A 22,429-nucleotide genomic window follows, 5' to 3' on the forward strand; every position below is an offset into this window, starting at 1 on the left:
TTTCATACGGATACATGTCCTCGTAGGACTTTTGGAATTCAACGTTCATTGTGGCTATCATGATGCAATGAACCTTCGTCGCATCACGTTCATGAGTCTCAAAAGCAGTCATTTCAGCCGGAGTAGTGATTTATGGGTTGATCTTCTCGAGCTTCTCATCGAGGACATACTCCTTGTTCTCGTAGCGAGCAATCGTGCGAATGTATCTTATCCATTCGCTAAAGTTTATTCCATCGAAAGTCACCTTTTGGCAAAGGCTCATCAATGTGAATGAACTAGCAGTAGCGTTGTTTGCGTTTGACATCTACAAATAGAAAGGACAAAGATAGATTAGAGTTTGAATCCCTAATTATTACCCAATAAGAAAAATTAGGGCTAAGATCCAACAACAATATTTACATATTAGAAAAGGGATGTCGTAATCTAACATGCAAACAATTTGAAGGTAAGTGAATGACGATTCACTAATTCTCCACCATAAAAACATAACCTTAAGTTCTAAATGTATTGAGAATTCCTAGGTTTCGATGAGATTCATTGAACTTTTCAATGACATGTTTAAATCTCGATATTCCCCTCTCGTTTGTGACTGGGATACCGAGGATCACAAAGTGGGTGTGAATTACCATGCAAACTTACACGGTGCCTTCATTGTAACAATCACCTATTCGATGTGCCGGTAAACCACACACGCTCCACTAACTTCTTAGCAAGGGTGCAAAGTGTAATTTCCTAGGATTGCATCAATTCACTTTTCCTAAAGTAACTAGGATTGGGGATATTTTGAAAAACATGTAGTTACTTTGTATTTCATATTATACTTTTAATGAGGAGATGAGGTTCCCCTATCCTACCCGTTCGGCTAACAACCCTCCACTGATCAAGCAAACGGTGGGTGTGAGTGTACATCCATTAAGCGCCATTTTATAGGCTGCAACCTTATACCCACCTTATAGACCGGCTTCCACTACAAGAAAAAGACCCTTTTACGACGCGCAAACCATGACACGCAATGATTTATGTTACGCAAATAAGAGTGACCTTAAAAGAGTGTCATCTCTTCAAAAAATTTAAGGATTTAAGTCACGCACTATTGCGTGCCCTTAAATTAGTGTCCCAAGAAAAAATTAAAAAAAACATGGAGGGCGCTTTATTTTAATCGCGCGTCCTCTGTGACTGTCGCTTTATAATTTTAATGAAAAGCGCTTCTCCTATTAACGGGGGGAAATGAAACCTCCAAAATTTTGAAGACCCACCTTCTTCTTTTCTAGCTTCTTTCTATCTTTCATCTTCCCAATGATCGTGAGCATTCCATTCTTGATTTCCCTAACTCTTTCTCATTTTTTGATTGAAACTTGAAAGAATTGACAGAAATCTAAGGTTCCCATCAGAATCACACTAATTTTCTTACTCTTAGAGAACCGATGATTTAGGGCATTACTACATGAGTTCTCTCTACAAAGTCTGAGGAGTTCGGATTCAACCCACCTCGTACGGATTAAGGTATGTTTTCTTTCTTCTCTCATCCCAATTTTTTATAATCTTCTATCAATCTTGATTTTACTTATACAACAGAAACAAGCAGAAGAACGATACGGTGCCTTTTTCTCGTCTCTTCCCTTCTATGGGTTCTCCTTGTTGGCAGTGTCGTTTCTTCCGATGTAGCCATCCTGCTTAATTCTGCACGCCTCCATCATGTAGTATGATAGTTTCCTGGTTGCTTCAGGTCATCTTGACCTCATGTCGATTCTGGAGACTTCAAAATTAAAGGAGTGTATTTCATTTGCGTAGTAGGCATATTACAAAGGTAATTCTTCTTTTTTCAACCATAGTTACCTATTTGAGGTACAACTGGTCCTTCTTTTTGGACGATTTTTGTGCCCTTCTACCCTTTCTCAAATCTTTTCATGGAATTATTGATATTTTATGATATAAGTACCTGATTTTTTTATGCACACCAGGTGTTTGACTAAATGTTTGAACCAAAATATGTATTATTATAATCAGTAAGTTAGTTAAATCTTGGAATCCATTGCACACCCAATCTTTCTCTACATGTATCTAGTAAAGTAGAGAGTAAACTAAAGCTAGGGTTCTTTTGTTGATATCAAATGATCACTTCTTCTTGAATTTCCCCAAAATTTGTTGTTTTAAACTCGTGATTCAACTAGAGACAGAGAGTTATGGCAGTGGAACAATCAAATCATTCATTGACCTTCCACGAGCCTTCCATGGAACAGAGCATTAGCTTCATTACAGAACTTCAGGTTTTAATTTTCAATTTAGTTAAAATTTCCTTTTTTTTAACTTCACATCAGATATGAGTTTATGGTATATAGTTATATATGTCAATGATGAAAATATGTGCGATATGTTTGAATTTTGTTGTGATACTTTCACTATTTGATCTCTCTTTTTTGTAATAGTATTTTTGTCTTATTTTTGCAGGGATTCTCTGTTATGCCTCTCCATATCCACAAATGTTGCAACCAGCATATCCTCAAATGCCAATTGGAGCAGTGGGAGTCATTCCATCATTAGCACGCCCACCAATGATGGCTATGCGGGGTCCAGTGGTCCCTACAATCATTAGGCGACCCGTCAATACAATAACTCCAGCTGAAAAGCCAATGACCATAGTTTATGTTGGCAAGATAGCATCATCAGTGGAAAATGAGTTCATGCTCTCCCTTTTTGTAGGTAAGTTCCTCTTTTTCTCACATCTTTACTGGAAATAGATCTTATTGCCCAATGTTCATGGACTTATTACACATTTATGTCTTCTGAAGCTTTGTGGGCCTCTTAAAAGTTGGAAACATGTACCAGATCCCACTACTGGGGCTTTGAAGGGCTTTGGTTTTTGTGAATTTAGGAATGTTGAAGGAGTTCTGCGTGCTTTAAGGCTTCTGAGTAAATTAAGTATTGGTGGTCAGGAGCTCATGGTATGGTTTCCGCATTCTCTATCTTTCTTCTTCGTGTATATTCATGTAAATCATGCTCTATCTGATTTGAACATTTTTTTTTTAATTTTGAGTTTACAATTGAATTTTGATAAAGTAGATAATAGTAGCACTATTCTTTTATAAATGCCCGTTTCTTTTTTACTTGAATACATTTAGCATCATGTAGCTAATAGTAGCACTATTGTTATATGAATGCAAGGGTAAAATGGTCATTTACTCACATTCAAACACTTCATTTACTTTCTTTAGCAATGTCGTAATGGGTGTCACTCACTCTATGAATTAAGATGTTGCATTTTCTCGTTCTACCCATGTTTCTATTAGATTTAGTTGTTTTGCAAATACAAGGGTAAAATGGTCATTCACTTTCTTAAGTATGACAGCATACAAATTCAGTGTTCTCTGTAATGGATAAATAATAATAGTATTTAAAAAAAACTTATCCTGTTTCTTTTCTTTTCCTAAATAATAACGATTCTTAACAATTCTCAACACTAAACTTTTATAAATGTGTACAAATTTACTACTAAACTATTATTTATGCTTCTTTATAGGTGCAAGGTGGGACAATGAAGGATAAAATTAACTGTATCAGGGGTATGAATCAACCTAGCATCCCATCCCACATTTCATGTATTTTTCCCTGTGAAGTAGAATTGTTAGCAATTCCTTGGTTATGGCTGCCATTCTGGAAGTTGGAGAGAACATGGAACACAATCATACTTTGATTTCTTTTCGAAAAACACCGATGAAACACTTATGGTAAGTTCTAACATTACGATATTTTGTTTTAGAAAATAAAAAAAATAAAATAATAAGAGGTATTGATTGATGTGTGGCAGGAAATTGAAGAGGCTGAAATTGAATTGGATCTAATACAGAAAGAGCAGTCTGTTGAGGAGTCATCTAATGATGTCACAGATTGGAGAAAGCTTCCTTTCGTAGCCAATAACATTCTTTTTTTGAATTTATGAATTTATAATTAATCTCCATGTGTCAATATTTCTAATGCCACTTTGTTTAAATCCAGATTGGAGAAAGCTTCCTTTTCTAGCCAGTAACATTCTTTTTTTTTTGAATTATCAGGTTTATTTTGAAAATCCATCGTTTTTGTTTGGCGTTTCTTATGCTGGAGCTCTTAGTGCATGGTTTTGTTTGAAGTTCCCTCATCTCACATGTGGGATTCTTGCAAGTTCCGCTGCATGGTTTCGTTTTTTCATCACGTCTTGCAGAGGATAAAGGGTTTTTTCTTCTTCCGATTAGCTTAGATATGGTTCAGGGGATTAATTTATCCATTGTGAAGGTTAATTCTTCACCTATTCCTTCGTATAGCTACTACAGGACGTCTCTCTCAAGGTCCAGATCAAGCTCAGGGAATCAGTAGTGTACCTATTCCTCTTGCAAATCTCCTTGGAATGTACCAAATTAAGGTAGATTTTAGATTATATAAAAGAGTTCCTTTTTTTTATTGGTATCACTTCTTTGTGAACATAATTTTCTCTGCAGTCTGAGCTTGAGAATTTTGCCCTTGATTCTAATTGGTTTTAAGCTCCTTCTTTAATTCATTTACACGTTTTTTCACAGATGAAAGACTATATTGGTTTTCGTTTACACCTTGTAGATCAGTTATTCTTTCAGGTACCACATCATTCTGTATGTTTTTTAGTTAGAAAATTACATATTATTTGTGTTTAGATTGTATTTTCTCTTTAGGAATAATACAGAAAAAAACACTTGTACTTTCAACATTTTATTGATTTAACACTTCACTCTATTCAGTATTGATTAAACCCTTATACTTTTGACCACATAAAAAAACACCATTTTCCTATTACATGGTTTTCATATAACCAAGTGATCAACGATCAGGACCAGGTAAGTACCTCTATATATGCTGGAATCAAAATAACACTTTTTGTTTTGTCTAGTTCAACGGAATGGACTCAATGGACATTCCAGAAAACCCTAATTCCTTTTTTTTCTCTATATGTATGAGTGATGAGTATGATCTGTTAAAATTGAACACAAACTAGGTCCTTATGGTTATTTTTCTAATCTTATAGAAACTTAGAAAGTGAAATCAATTTACAACCTTCTTCTGAGTTACCACCATATAGTGTTAAAAATTACCCTGATTCTTCATATTATGGTTCCAAAAGGCATCAGGTTATAACCTAGTTCTATTTATGCCCTTTTTGCATTTCCACAGAATTAAGGATATGGTATCATCTTTCTGTTTTCACATTTTTGTTTATTGCAATTATGGGGTATTTTGGTCTTCTACTTTGTTTTTTTTTCTTCCAATAATGGGGTACTTTGGTATTTTAATAAAAAAAGAATGGAATTGTTGAGTAGCTTTCAGGAATATGAAGGGAATTGTGTTCATTTTCAACCAAGCATGAAACTGAATAGAATCTCACATGAATTTGTGGTGTTTTTATAGCATAATATATTGGGCATGGAAGGTCGAAAAGGAGACGAAGAGCAACCAAGTAATGTTTTGGTAATATGAAAGGTGGATAAATCATAGCTACCTGTTTGATTCTTTTTTTGCTTTAAGATTCTACAACTTCTTGAGAGAACAAAACTAGTGTTTTCCAGCATCTAATCAAGGCTATCCCCCATTATTTATCTTTATATAATAAGAATATTTATTTATGATGTTCAAGGTCCTTGATTCCAGGTTTCAATCTAGCAAATAGTAGGATATGCTATAATTATAAGAACCAACATTTTGTAGTTTATATAGGGTTAACTCTAAAAAATAGCAACACTCGTATTTATTTGTTTGTTATACTTTCTTACCTCTTTCTCCCTATTATAGCTTTGTGCTTTTACTTTTCTGCTGTTTTTTTAATTTTTTTTTTCACTTGCATAATTTGAAATTGGGGTGTAAACTCAAACAGTTAAACTTTATCTATGGATATGACAATGCAGTTATCCGAAGGAAGAGTGGAAATAGAGGAAACACGAGGCATCTGATGACATATGCCAAGATTTGATAATTTGAGATTTATTTCACTAGAGGTAAGATGTGAATTTAGCCCTTTTTGTAATTCATTTAGGTTTATCATGTATTTTTAATGTTAAATTCGGATTTTGATTATTATGTTTTATGCAGGTTGTCATTCGGTTATCTAGTTCTTTCCTTTAACTCATCTTCACAAAATCAAGAACATGCAACAGATTCAGGTAATATATTGCTTTTTCTTCCATAGTATCCTTAAAATTCAAGATGTCTCTAGTTACATTCAGTTTGATTTAACTGTTGGTTAACTTTATTAAGTCTGGGCTGCTTGTTGAATATTCAACTGTCTTGCAGGAATCCGAGACAGCAACACTTAATGCAATATCAAAATCAAAGTTTGGAAATATATGTGCTTAAGTCTTATTTGAACAATGTTTTTTTAGCAATCCAGGACATCCTTTTGCTGTTGGTCTTACTGTGGCAAAGCATTTTGCTTTTACAGTGGATGAAAACATTTGACACTAGTAGTGCACTAGATAAATTGCGAAAGGTTAGTCCCATTTGCCATCTTTTGTATCCTGCTTTTCCATTTAAATATTTAGTCATTGACACCTTTTTAGGTCTTAGGAAAAGGAAAGGAATTCTTAACAAAGTTCAATTATTTATGTCCTTTTTATGATAGATGGCATCTACTTTATCATCACTTACCAAAAATTTAAAGTTTATGTCTTTTTAATATCTCACATGTTTTTTCAGTCATTACAACTTGAAAGGCTTGCAAGGTATCATCATTCCAACCGACCTCCTGGGAAGGTGGATAAGAAATGGGAAGATCTCAGTCCTAAGGATTGGGTTGGGTGATTGAAGGTGATGTTGGTTCTTGACACGAGACTAGTTATATCATATTTTGGCATGGCTAGAGGAAACAAGACTCAAGCAAAAGTAAACACACAGAGAGTTGTTGGCACATAGTAAGCTAGATGATGCAATTGTATATAAATGAGTTCATTTTTTTTATAACATTTACTCACTATTGGAATAATTATTTGTATTTGACATATTAGTGAAATGAATTATCTTTGTCATTTATGGTATTTTATTTTGTATTATGAGATTTTTAATGTATTATTTAATTTGAAAATGTAAATCTGTAATAATATTTTTTTAAAAACATTTAAAATATGATACGCAAAAATGTGTGTCAACTTCATTTATGACATGGCCTTTCTTGACAGGGGCTTTCTTGATACGCATTGCGTGTCATTAACACGCGCGTCGTAAGGTTACGACACGCGAATGCGTGTCGTCTTCCTTTATGACAGGGAATCCTTGATACGCATTGCGTGTCGTAAACAAGCGTCGTAATTGCGAGTCGTAAATGTGCGTCGTCTCTCTTTATGATAGGGCCTTCCTTGACACACATTTGCGCGTCGTCTGAGCCTTTTACGACGCGCAATGAGCGTCGTAAAAGGCTGTTTTTCTAGTAGTGTTCGTGAATGAGGCCTACTAACGGTAAGACTAGCATTTTAATTATACATATATATACATATTAATCTTGTAATATTATATTAGTATAGGGTTGAATTTTAAACTTGTAAAATTCTAGAGTTTGAAATTTAAATTATCTAAATTAAACTTTTAATCACAAAACATAAATTTCAAAACTTGAGGACAAGTTTTAAACCTTTTAAAACATAAGGGATCAAATAACAAATAATCCAAATTAACATTTAATCACATAATTATCCATATTTGATTTATTTAATTATTTCTTGCAAAACAATTTACCAATTTAATTAAAACAATTAATCAATTATCACATAAGGAAATTATTATTCAATTAATTGATAAATATCTTCAATTAGGTCAAGAATATACTCAAATATATATTAAAATCGGATTTATATTGACCCATTAAGATTAAGGTAAGTATCCAAAAGATAAACAACAAGAAATCCCGAAATTAGCTCTTTCTGATGCTCGAACTCGCCGAGTACCACAATGGACTCGCCGAGTTCATCAGGCAGAATGACAAAATTTGAATTTTGCAAGCAACAATCAAGTAACCAATGCATCAATTCAATAGAAACCAATCAAGGCTCTGATACCACTGATGGGTTATGGTCATATGAACATTCCTGTGTGCACATACAAACCCTAATGCCTGGATCTAGGTTTCTCTAATTGAACATGCATTGAATCCAAGACTTTTGAATAATAGATCTAGGTAATAACATAAGAAAAACAGATCTAGAAGATTAACTTAAGTTGCTTGCTTGAATCTTCTTGTCCTTGGAGCTTAGAGTCACAATTGTCACTCCTCTAATGGCTTACAAACACCAACTTAGCAAGAGGATGATTAGAGAGAGAGAGAGAGGGGAGAGGGCAAGAAGTCGGCCAAAGTTCTTCCAAAGGCAGGAGTGCCGATTTCATTGACCCCTTGGGTCTATTTATACTTTTAAGGCCCTTAGGGTTTCACCCTTAAACCCTAATTGGATAACTTACGCCCTAAGCAATCCAATCCCCCTTATGATAAGCCTTGGACGATTTCTAGGTCTATCCAAAGCCCTAAAACCGGCCACCCCTTATCCTTAAGGGATTACAACCCAAAGTACAACTATCATACAATTGACAATTTATGCCCTTTTATTTAATTAATCTCTTTAAGTCACCAAATTAATCCCTAATTAATTTATGACTTATATTAATCAAATAACAATATTATTATTCCTTATATTATTCTCATAATATATTAATAATATTTCTTCTCTCATTATAAATCATCATGTCTAGTTGCTATGGTGAAGGCAACCCAAAAGGACCATGCACAATCGGGTCAAATACTTGCCTAATATAGTTGCTACCTTAGACACTATTCCAACACATAGCCTCTGCCGAAGATAGTGACATTCCAATCCATCTAACATCACTCAGCCTTTGGCTGGAATCCTCAAGCCGATCATAAGAATTACTTCTATCTTGAGTCATGCAACTCAACCGGAAGTACCTCGAGCAAGGCTCTTGAGACCTCAAAATCAACTAACTCACTTAGGTCGGCACCATTCAAACCCAACCTAACATGGACCCTAAGGTCTAATAATCACCAGACCCATTCTTAGCCTAAACAACCATAGCCAAAAGATCAACAAATATGGAACCACTACCACGAACCATGGTTATCAAACCATGCTGTCTACCCCCAACCAAATCCTTAGAATCCTCGTGACTTCCCTCGATTCGAGTATGGATCATGAGCTTTGAGTAGCACAGGTCCAATATTACCTTCCACACCTATCCATACATTCCTCAAGAAGCATCGCAAGTCTTCTAAATCACATACTCATAATAATAATACTCCCCAACACCTGTTGAATAGTGTAGCAACCGCACTAAAGCACTTCCTAGGCTCTCCTAAGATCCCCACCTCACCTTGCCATCAGCTGCTGAAAAAACCCCTATTAATGTCAGCTAACTACTTCACAAATACAATTACATGCAACAAAAGTTAAATAATCTTTCGACTAAAATACCCATCCCTACAACGGTTAGACTCAAACGAAAGCTGCACAATAGGGATGAATCAATCATTCTAAAATTATTTAACCTTTGTAGCATGTAACTTAACATATTCATTTAATAGCTATCTCACATCAATATGGGTCATAAAAAGCACAAAGCAAGCACCATTCGAGCAGTGAAACCAACTAACACTAAGACACCATAAAAACATCAGGCATATTCTTACACGAAATCCTGACCACTAGGCCAAAGCATCTAGTACATACATATATCCTATATCTATTATATCAAGAGTGACTAATCATCCCTTATGCTAGCCTGCTATGAACTATGCTCACTCATGAAACTTCCACTAACCCTACAACCACTCATGCATGCTAATCATACATAACGTTGGTTCCCATAGATAGTGGAATATTTGATTCTACCATAATCCCTTCATCAGACAAGAACATGAAATAAGGCTAAATCAAACATTCTCAGGCTATAAAATCTTAGTTATGTATAACTATAATGCACACACTAAGCAACTACCATAATGATGTCAATTTCATCTAGTATACAAGAGATTCTCCTAGACTATTAGGCCTCACACATTAAGCAATTCTATTGTTGGGTACAAAGTTATCCATTAGATGACTTGTGAAAGCTTGGCTTGAGAAGACCCAATTGCAAGTGTGTTTACATGAGAGAGAGAGAGAGAGTGTGTGTGTGTGTGAGAGAGAGAGAGGGAGAAAAGGAGACTAGTTGTAGCACCTCTATAAATAGTGGTTTGCATATCACTATTAGAGTGTGCTTGAGAGATATAACATTGAGAGTGTGAGTGTGAGTTATTTATTTGTCTAGATCTAGCTTATACTTTTTTGTAACTCCTAACATAATCAAATACATCTCTTAGACACCCAAATCACCATGCTCATTGAGTTTTTTACAATTCCGCATGTCAAATCAAATGCTCATAACTTCTCAATTGGTATCAGAGCCTAACCATGAATATTTAACCTATAATTTCTTGGAAACGGTTCCCAATTTGACAATAATCAACATAAAGTGAACGATTTATGGTTAGTCTTTCGATAATCTCTCAGAATGTCTTGGAATCATGTTCTTATAATCGATTAACTTTTCATTTAAACTCTAATTGGATCCATTTCATTTCTAGCCCATTGTTGATCCGATAATTTTTGTCAGTTCAATCAAAAGATTAGCCCAATTTGCTTTTGATCCGACCCAATCAACTTCCATCCATTATTGTTCACTATTCCTCCAAAATTGAACCAAATTCATTCCGATACTTTTATCTAGTTCACGTTTTTACTCACGTTGTTATCTTGATTTCAAGATCTCGCTTCTAGCTTAATCCAGGATTAAGTTCGTATTTTTCATTTTATCAAATCGAGTTCATCAGAGTCTTATTTCTTCAATCAATTTGATATCAAACTATTTGCTCTTATTCGTAATTCGACTTTGTCAAGTTCTTATTTGTTTTGACTGAATATTAATTCTAATTTGTAATTGAAATTTGAAATAAGTGACTTATTTGAAGTTGGATGAATTGAAATGAAGTTCTTAATTGACGATTTATTTCATCTTCACTAGCTTCGTTGTTACTTCATATTTCGTTATCAATGAAATTGATATTGTATTCAATGGTGGAGTATAATCGATATTGTAAAATTTGTGAAGCATACGAACTTGGAAAATTATTCTGTTGGGATGGTTTCTACCTTTTTAGAACAAATCAGAACAAACAAATAAAAGGTCAAATTTGGGTTTTTAATGATTATATGATTCAGATGAAGTCTCGATAGTAAGCAAAAGAGAAAATCAAAAAGTCAAAGTTTTCTTATTTTGAATCTTGATAAAAATTGATTGAAGTGTTCTTGATTCGAAGTAGACAAAATTTTGATACTGATAATGATTGAGAATCGAAAGTGAAAAAGGGTTGTATGGTTAGAGTCGAAATTGAAGGTTTGATGACGAACAAGAAGTTTCGATTGTAGTTGATAACGAGTGATGGGTCTATTGCATTTGAACTATAATGTTTTTTATGCGAATGTTGACTTTTGATTTGGTTTGTGGTAATAAAATTTTTGGAGAAACGAAAATAGGTTGAGATCGATGGGATATGGAAATCGAAGGGCGTAGCTGTTTGAGAATCGAAAGATTGGTCAAGTGTTGATTTTTTATAGTTAATTGGTTCACACATAAGGATTTTTGAGGTCGAATCTTGGATTTAGAGTCGATATTTAGCTGTTTCTAATCAAATGTGAGTTGTCTTTGAAGTTGGGTTATTGTGTAGGAACGAACCTCAAAATTCGTGATCCATGGTCAAAAGTTGGGAAGCGAATGTGATCAGAATCAAAAAGGGAAAGTAATTGTTATTGGATCTTGGATTTCGATTGTGAAGTAGGAAGAAAAACAATCGAAAGTTGAGATTTGATTGTTGATGGTTGAAAGTTGTGGACAAAGGCTTAAGGGTCGAAAGTTATAGAATTTTGAGTCGAAAGTTGGATTTTTGTTTCGAGTCGAAAGAAGATGAAGTTTCGACTGTTGTTATGTGCTGCATTCTTTAGTTCATTTTATCTTGCATTTGATTACACTTGCGGAAGAAGATAACTAAATTTTCACATTTGGTCCCTACATTTTTAGAAAATTACACTTTTTACCCATAAACTTAATTTTCTAAATTTTAGAGATTTTTTGGTGGATTTCAAGAGTATTATTTTTGCAAGATGTTTTTTAGCAACATGAACAGAATTTGTTCATTTTTTTGGTCCAAGGCAATCCGAAAAGTTCATTATTCGACTAGAAGTGAAAATTTTGTCGATTTTTCGGATTTGAAGTGAAACGTTTATGCCACATGTCAAAGGGGAGGATTGTATTGCATATTACAAATTGAGCACTTTCTCATTCCCATTTGAGTTTTATAATCATATTTCGATTATAAAAAGGGGAAGAGATTTTAATATGGGAATTTGAAGTTGAAAGCTTTGAATTTTTCATATTAGGCGAATTTGAAGATTGATGTGACCTTGAGGGGGAGTAAATCATGAAGTTATTTGAATTGTAAATTCTAAAGTTAGGTATAAAGTTCTCCATTAGATGCCTAGTGAAGGCTTGGCTTGAGAAGACCCACTTGCATGTCTATTGATATGATATATATATATATATATATATATATATATATATATATAGATAGAGAGAGAGAGAGAGACTAGTTGTAGCACCTCTATAAACAATGGTTTGCATATCACTATTAGAGTGTGCTTGAGAGATGTAACATTAGGAGTGTGAGTGTGAGTTATTTATTTGTCTAGATATAACTTATACTTTTTTTTGTAACTGCTTACATAATAGAATACATCTCTTAGACACCCAAATCACCATGTTCATCGTGTTCTTTACAATTATGCATGTTAAAACAAATGCTCATAACTTCTCATCTATCATACAATTCCTCAGGATCCCTAGCCTACAAACTAGCATGCAATTCTATCATAATCATCATAAGCAAATAACAATGTGGGTATCTTGGGGTATACATTCTTGCTCTGACTGATCGTACACATCTCATCCTTCTTTGGTTACCTTTGAAAACAATTTGAAAACTTTTACAGATCCTTAGTTTGAGTCTTGATTCACACGAATGCTCATCCAATTCACTCAAACCATGGTTCTAATACTAACTTGTACATCCCAAAAATCGAGTTAAAAGTTTCATTTTTCAAAAACAAACTAAAAACCAAAAAGGATTAGAAACATAGTTTCCAAAGTGTCAAAGTCACAAATCAGAGTATCCCAAAATCAAATCTCATAAAACTGAAGGATGTGTATGATCAAGCCTTCGTCTTGCCCCGATCATTTGAAGTACCTGAAACATAAAACTTAAACTGTTAGCCAAAGCTTAGCTAGTTCCCCCAAATTACCACACATAACATAACATATATAAATAATACATATTGGGTCTACAACCTTCTGGTTGGATTACCCCTGGCCCAAAACCTTCTAGTTGGATTACCCTAGCCCACAAACTTATGGTTAGATTAACCATTTCTGGCCCACAACCTCACGGATGGATTGCCACCGGCCCACAACCTTTCGGTTGGATTACCCAGGTTTGTTGACCGCCAACACAATGCAGTACAGTCTCAACCCAACCACACTATGTCGATATCTAAAACAAATAAAAACACAACAATAACCAGATAATCATACCAATCTTAATAGTTCACTAAAGTATAGCAACATTCCAAACCAGAATACACAATCTACTGGGCCGACATTGGTGCCTTCGACCCATAACTATAGTGAGGAAATTCACCTCACACCATGAACAGATAGTAGAAAAGAACGCTGCTCTAACTGCTGCCTCTATCGGTCATCTATACAAATAATAGTGACCTAAACTCAATCTACCACTCAAAATACCCAAAAATGCCCCTAGGTCAACTTGGTCAAACCCCAGGTCAAAGTCAACAAGTCAAGTAAAGTTAAGTTTGACTGAGTACGCCTAGTGTACTTAGCCATTACACTGAACGTAATCAAGACTTCAGCCAACAATATGGGACACTAACCACGTACGCACAACGTACCACTTGGTACACCCTCTAAACTCATTCCTTCTCATTAAGTTCTTACTCCTCAAGGACTTTCCATCCAAATCATATCTAGTCCTAAAACATTGTCTTAAGTCATAAAGTTTCCACATTTAAGACTTTCCATGGCTAGAAAAGGTCCAGAAGCTAAAACCCTAACTTAATACTCCATTAAGACATCATAACTCTTGTATGGAGGGGATAGAAGAACCAAGACCACATTTTTATGGTTCCTAATAGCTCCATAATGGATAAAGTTTCCAAATTTATCCATTAGGATGGTCCAAACAACCAACATCTAGTCTTTAAGTCTCAAAGGGACCAAAATGTATATTTCTCAACTTAATCCCTTAAGTCCAAGTCTCCAACCTTTAGATCCGAATCAATATGATGTTTAGATGGATAAAGTTTCCAACTTTATCCATCACAAGGTCACAAACTTTTAAGATCTAAACTTTATGCACTAAAGTGACCAAAATGCTCATAACACCCAAAACTAGCTGGATCTAACAAATGCATCATCAAGATTCGAGCTTTATACCTTCTGGAGTTGAGAAAAGCATTGTAGGTGTAACATCCCAAAAATCAGAGTAAAATTTTTCTTTCCAAAATAACACCAAGACAATAATTGTTTACAAAAATGTTGTTTCAAAAGTATAACTCATAAATCAGAGTATCCCAGCTTTTAATAATATAAAATTTGAAGGATGTACACGATCACGCCTTTGCCTTTCCCCGGTCATCTAAAGTACATGAAATAATAAACTAAAACTACAAGCACGAAGCTTAGTGAGTTTCCCCAAAATGCCACCACACAAATATATAACAACATGCATACTGGGTCCACAACTAACATATTGGATTACCCCTGAGCCCAAAACATGAGTATGGATTGCCTTCCGGCCCACAACTCATGTCTGACTTACTCCCGAGCCTACATCATAAGTATGGCTTGCCTTACTGGCCCACAACTTATGTATGGCTTGCTCCCGAGGCCACATCATAAGTCTAGCTTGCTTTACTGGCTCACATCTTATGTCTGGCTTGCTCCCAGGTTTTTTGGCTTCCACACAAAGCAGGATATATTCAACCTAACCATACAATGTCGAAATTTACATAACATATAACATGTATCCAACAAACAGATAATCATATAACCAGTCAGATAAACAGGCAGATCTACATATCACTACCGCATAGCAACATCCTATATACCATGACATAGATCTAACAGATCACTACAACAAGGTAACATCCTCTATACTAGGATACATAACCTGGTGGGACGAACTTGGTGCCTTCAACCCTCGAGTACAGTGAGCAAAACTCACCTCTTAGACCAAACATATAACTAAATAGGTATCTGCTCCGAAACTCAGCGCTAGTCGTCACATATTCATCAAATAGTGACCAATATAAAATATAACTTAAATTACCCAAAATACCCTTAGGTCAAGCATGGTCAAAGTTAACGATCAAGAGTCAAAGTCAAATACAGTAGATCGCCATTCCGTGGCTGTCCTTGGCCATGCTGTGACGACCAAATGACAAAACAAACGGGCCTCGACCTAGTCACCACACCGTGGTGACCTGATTCACGTCGTGGGGACTAGTCTCGGCATCTTAAACCATGAAGTCACTTTCATTCCAACTTCAAGGGATCCAAAACTGAGATCTGGTCCTTTCTAAGGTCTAAGTGGATAATGTTTCCAACTTTATCACTTTAGACCCTCTGGTAGATATAGATCTCATTCCAAGATCTAAATAAGGAAAAAACATGACATGGCTTAATCAATAAGCACTTAACCTAGAAGATCTATTGACCAACAACTCCAGAAGGGTTTCAAGCACCATTTCCATCATAAAAATTCGTGCTTTTTAGGCATGCATGTCCAATGCATGCCTTTGACTCTTATTAGGTCAAAACAAGGGTAAAAAGGGCCAAGATTCCATGCATGGCCTCAACACTCAATTCTACTTCAGATCCAAAGAGCTAAATACTCAAAATAGCTTGGGGATTCATAAAGTTGCAAACTTTGTGAGATCCCACCCTCTAAAAATCCATAAGATATGAAGAAAAGGAACCAAAATCCAATATGTACCAACTTAGCAAGGAAAAGATTTAGTCTTGAACACTCACCTAAGTCCAAAAGATGTGCTAGAACATGTATATGTTGCTTGCAAGGTGATAAACCACACCAACGACTTCCCTCTCCTTCAAAGAATACTAAAAAGCACCAAAAATGAACCTTCAAGATTGATGGAGGCTAAGGTTTCAAGATAGGGAGGTGAAGGTTGAAGGAGATAACCTAGAGAGGTAGTTAAGGCGTTTAAATATAAAGGAAACCCTAAAAATCCCAGATTTGAGCTGCAATAGCTGCCACAATGTGGCCTTCTGATGCCACATCATGGAACCTCCCAAGACACACGTTCATTAAATTCCACGCCACGACGTGGGCACCATGCCCCACATCGTGGATGAGCATCTCCTCCAAATTTAATTATAGTATCTCCATTTCTTAAGGGGTACTCGACGAGTCTGTAGCCTGACTCGTTGAGTAGAAGCGGGATGAGCTCGCGATTTAAGTTGGCTACTCGGCGAGTCCATATGTTGGGACTCGGCGATTCTGCCTGTCTGGTGAAGCCCTAATTTCAAGGGTTTGTACCCTATTTAAACGTCATTATAGCCTCCCACCCCAACCTACAGCACCTTTAGAGCATTTCCCCTGTAAACCCTAGCCCCAATTGTTGAGCTTGAGTGTGTTTGTGCTAGTTTGGAAGTTTTGGAAGAGAAGGAAGGAAAGAAGGTCCATAGAAGAGGAAGGAGATCCAAGAGTTAGCATCCATCTATTTCTCGTTCAGGTAATAAAGTTATTACCTTGTGTATTCCTCCATTAAACCCTCTTTTATGCTTGTTATGTCTCTTTTGGAGCCTTATATGATTCAAAACTTGAGATATGGACTCTCCTTTGGATGGAAACCTTAGATTTGGATGTTATTGAAATCTAGGAGCTCATTATAGCCACCTTTACGCAATCATGGCCTTGTTCCAAACCCTAAGTGCTTAGTATTTGATGATTTTTGGTATTTTAGCCATATACCCTTGTGCGTGCACGTAAAGTTGGAAACTTTACATGTAAAACCAGTCCTAGAAGCTCAGATCTATGATTTGGAAGCACTGAAATCGATTAGACTCGACTGTATAGTAATAGCATGCTTGGGACTCGACGAGTTGTTCTTCAACTCAGCGAGTTGTTCAAACGACTCGTCGAGCCACAGACTGGACATGTTCATATGATGAAGGAGAACTCGATAAGTTGTTCATACAACTCGGCGAGTCGGATGAAGTTAGACTCGATGTTAGTATCGAAGAAGAACTCCTTGAGTCTTTGCCAAACTCGACGAGTAGAAGCGAGTAGAGGACTAGAATGGATGATAAGGACTCGGTGAGTTGGCGGCCCAACTCAATGAGTCCGGTCAACTGGTAGTTGACTTTGACCAGGAAGTTGACTTGAACAGGGGTAAATAATCATTTTACCATGAGAACAGTTATCAGTATCTGATTTAGTGTTTATGGGATTGTAGCCGGGGAGTTCCGAAGCAGCAGTCAGGCAGTTTCAGATTTAGCATCTCGGCAGCCAGCGTTACGAGGTGAGTTTCCTTCCAGTAAAAACGGGTCTACGACCACAATGCCGACCCGTCTAGTTAGCAGTAGTTCCGGACTTCGGTCCGATGCAGTAGTTCAGGGTGCTTGATGTCTTTGTGATTCAAGCCTGTCTTTGTGTTATGTGTTCCGGACTTGGGTCCGATGCAGTATGCAGTATATGTGTTTATGCTAGTAGTTATGATTATGCTATGCTATGTTCAGTCAGTTTCCAGACTTCGGTCTGATGCAGAGAGAAACGCCCTGGTTAGTTCCGGGCTTCGGTCCGATGACTTGGGCTGATTTTACTACCAGGTTTAGAACTGAGTTTGCACCGATTATCGAGGTGCAGCAGTTAGCCAGGGAATTTCAGGATCTCACCCAGACTACAGAGACAGTGGCGGAGATTACCACCAAGTTTAGGGAGAGGGCTCTTCTCGTTCCTCAGTACGCAACTGATGAGGAAATGAAGAAGTCTCGTTATCATGAGATGTTGTGGAGTGATATCCACCAGTTTGTGAGTCGGTCCAGCTGTAAAACGCTGGATGACATGATGGCTAGGGCTCATGAGAGAGAGATTGATCTAGAGATGGAGAAGAAGAGGAAGCCAGAGGCGGTATCTGGCACTGGGAGTTCGGGAAAAAAGCCCAAGGTATCATATCACAGATCTAGAGGTCAGCAAATCCATGGTCGGTGTGGCAAGTGTGGGAGATTGCACGATGGGGCATGCAAGGAAGGGAGTCTCGGTTGCTACAAGTGCAGCCGGACCGGGCATATGAGCAGAGATTGTACAGCTACTCCCACCGTTACCACGGTATCTGATCTGATTTGCTTCCATTGCAATCAAAGAGGACATAAAAAGTCCCAGTATCCGAGTTTGCCAGTAGCAGGAAAGGTGGCAGCACCTACCCCTGCAACATTGAGGATTACAGACGGCCTTCAGGGCCGAAGTGAGGCGCCAGTGGCAAAGAGTAGAGCTTTTCAGATGACATCAAAGGAGGCGCAAGCGACTCCTGATGTGGTGACGGGTATGTATCTTCCCTTCGTCTCTTTATTTATGTTGATTGTTTCTTATGGTTATATGTTTTTATATAGGATCGTTTGTAGTGAACGACATATCAGCTATAGTATTGTTTGATTCGGGGGCTACCCGATCATTTGTTTCACTTGCGCTTAGCAAGAGGTTAAGTAGAGCTCCGAGGGAGTTGGACTGTCCACTTGAGGTTGAGATAGCTGATGACAGGACCGTCAGGGTCGCGAGAGTACATAGGGCTTATTCGCTGCAGTTATTTGATGAGCAGTTTTCAGTGGACTTGGTTCCCATTCCCCTGCGAGGGAATAAGGTCATAGTGGGTATAGATTGGCTGAGCCCCAATGGGGCAGTGATTGATTGTGAGCTACAGTTAGTAAGGGTCCGCAACCCTGTAGGGGAGAGTTAGTGATTCGGGGCGAGAGGCCACAACGCGGACCGATTCTTTGCTCGGTAGCGAGAGCTCAACGTTACCTCCAGCAGGGTTGCGCGGGGTACACCACCTATGTTTTGGATGCCCGGGAGAAGGGCAAGGTGACTGTTGTCGATGTACCGGTGGTACGTGAGTACCCGGATGTATTCCCAGAGGATCTGCCTGGGATACCTCTGGAGAGATAGGTTGAGTTTCGGATTGACATGGTTCCGGGTGCGGCTCCGATAGCCAAGGCATCGTATTGGTTGGCTCCTCCAGAGATGCAGGAGTTGTCTACGCAGCTGCAGGAGCTGCTAGACAAGGGTTTCATCAGACCGAGTAGTTCACCATGGGGAGCTCCGATCCTGTTTGTGAAGAAGAAAGATGGGTCACGCCGTATGTGTATAAATTACCGGGAGTTGAACAAGGTAACGGTGAAGAACCGTTACCCACTCCCGAGGATAGATGATTTGTTCGATCAGCTTCAGGGAGCATCTTGGTTTTCCAAGATTGATCTGTGCTCCGGTTATCATTAGATGTGGGTCAGAGGTGAGGATGTTTAGAAGACAACTTTTAGGATCCGTTATGGTCATTATGAGTTTGTGGTGATGCCGTTTGGGCTCACCAACGCTCCATCCGTGTTCATGGACCTCATGAACCGCGAATGCAGGCCAATGCTAGATCGGTCTGTGATAGTGTTCATTGACGATATCTCGGTTTATTCCAAGACTCAGGAGAAACATGAGGAGCACCTGAGGGAGGTGCTAGAGACTTTGAGGAGGGAGAGACTTTTCGTGAAGTTCTCCAAGTGAGAGTTCTGGTTGCGCGAGGTGCAGTTCCTTGGACACCTCGTCAACCAGAAAGGGATACTAGTGGATCCGGCCAAGATAGAGGCCGTGATGCAGTGGGAGGTCCCGAGGTCTCCATCTGAGATTCGGAGCTTCCTAGGGTTGGCAGGGAACTACAGGAGATTCATCCAGGACTTCTCCAAGATAGCAGTTCCACTTACCCGACTGACTAGGAAGTCGGTGGTGCTTCGCTGGGGGCCTGAGTAGCAGGCAACATTTGAGACCCTCGGACAGGGATTGTGCGAGGCACCGATTCTTACCCTGCCAGAAGGAGTGGATGAATTTGTAGTCTATTGTGATGCTTCGATCACAGGGATGGGAGCAATGTTGATGCAGCGAGGGCATGTGATAGCTTATGTCTCTAGACAATTGAAGTCTCACGAGACTAAATATCCGACGCACAATTTAAAGTCGGGGCAGTGGTGTTTTCCCTCAAGATTTGGATACATTACCTCTATGGGGTCCGCTGTACCATTTACACGGATCACAAGAGTCTGAGGTACCTCATGGACCACCCGAATTTAAAAATGTGGCAGCGTCGATGGTTAGATGTGGTAAAGGACTACGATTTTGAGATCCTTTATCATCCGGGAAAGGCCAACGTTATGGCTGACACCCTGAGCCGCAAGGCAATGGCGGCACCGATTAGAGATATATGTCTGAGGATGACGGTGATTACTCCATTGTTGGAGCAGATTAGAGAGGCACAGGTCGAGGGCCTGAGGGAGGAGAGGCAGAAGTGTGAGAGGATTGTGGGCCGAGTAGCTTCTTTCGACTATGACAGTTGAGGATTGTTGACCCTTCATGGGAGAGTCTGGGTGCCGTATTGAGGAGGAGTACGGCAGGTGTTGATGGATAAGGCCCACAAATCCCGGTTCTCCATCCATCCTGGGGCGACGAAGATGTATAGAGATCTTCGACCCGATTATTGGTGGCCCTGCATGAAGCAGGATGTAGCCTGGTACGTAGAGAGATGCCTAACCTGCAGGAAGGTCAAGGCAGAACACCAGAGACCCCACGGCAAGATGCAGCCGTTAGACATTCCGGTGTGGAAATGGGAGGATATCACTATGGATTTCATCACTAAGCTTCCCAGGACCGCACGTGGAGTTGACTCGATTTGGGTCATAGTGGATCGGCTGACCAAGAGCGCGCATTTCATACTGATTCAGGAGAGCATATCGGCCGAGATGCTAGCCAATATTCATGTGCGCGAGGTAGTGGCACGACATGGAGTGCCTGTATCAGTAGTATCAGACCGAGGCGTCCGTTTTACTTCCAGGTTTTGGAAGCGGTTTCATGATGAGATGGGGACTCGTCTTCATTTTAGCACCGCTTTCCACCCCTAGACGGACGGGCAGAGCGAGAGGACGATTCAGACTCTCGAGGACATGCTTCGGGCATGTGTCCTAGATTTTGGAGGCAGTTGGGATACATATTTTCCTTTAGCGGAATTTTCATATAACAACAGTTACCACGCTAGTATTGACCGCCCTCCTTTCGAGATGCTCTACGGAAGGAAGTGTAGGACCCCGATTTGTTGGGGCGAGGTCAATCAGTGAGTCACCGGGAGTACCGAGGTGGTGCTCAAGACCACATAATTAATCCAACAGGTCCGTAGTAGATTGCAGACTGCATAGAGTCGACATAAGAGTTACGCCGACAGGTGGCGTTTGGACTTGGAGTTTTAGGTGGGCGATATGGTCCTCCTGAAGGTATCACCCTGGAAGGGTGTTATCAGGTTCCGGAAGAGGGGCAAGCTGGGCCCCAGGTTTATTGGTCCTTTTAGGGTTTTGCCCCGGGTGGGTCGGGTTGCTTATCGGTTGGATCTTCCAGTAGAGCTTAGCCAGATCCACAACACTTTCCATGTTTCTCAGTTGAGGAAGTGTTTGGTGGACGAGTCAACAGTTGTACCCTTAGAGGATATTCAGGTTGATAGCAGCCTGAATTATATCGAGAGACCAGTTGCGATCTTAGATCAAAACACGAAGACCTTGAGGAACAAGGTGGTTCAGTTAGTGAAGATGCAGTGGCAGCACCGAAAGGGTTCAGAGTGGACGTGGGATACCGAGGGGGAGATGAGGGAGCATTATCCTGAGTTATTTTCGGGTTCAGCGGCAGCAGACTTCGAGGACAAAGTCTAAGATAAGTGGGGGAGAGTTGTAACGCCCCATTTCCGGTATGTAAATTTAATTAAAGTATCTCCGTTTCTTAAAGGGTACTCGATGATTCTGTAGCCCGACTCGTCGAGTAGAAGCGGGATGAGCTCGCGATTTAAGTTGGCTACTCGGCGAGTCTGCCTGTCTGGTGAAGCCCTAATTTCAAGGCTTTGTACCCTATTTAAACGTCATTATAGCCTCCTACCCCAACCTCCAGCACCTTTAGAGCATTTTCCCTGTAAACCCTAGCCCCCATTGTTGAGCTTGAATGTGTTTGTGCTAGTTTGGA

The sequence above is a fragment of the Lactuca serriola genome, chromosome 1 (assembly GCF_051521515.1).
Source record: "Lactuca serriola cultivar US96UC23 chromosome 1, Lser_US96UC23_V15, whole genome shotgun sequence".
In the NCBI taxonomy this organism is placed as follows: Eukaryota; Viridiplantae; Streptophyta; class Magnoliopsida; order Asterales; family Asteraceae; genus Lactuca; species Lactuca serriola.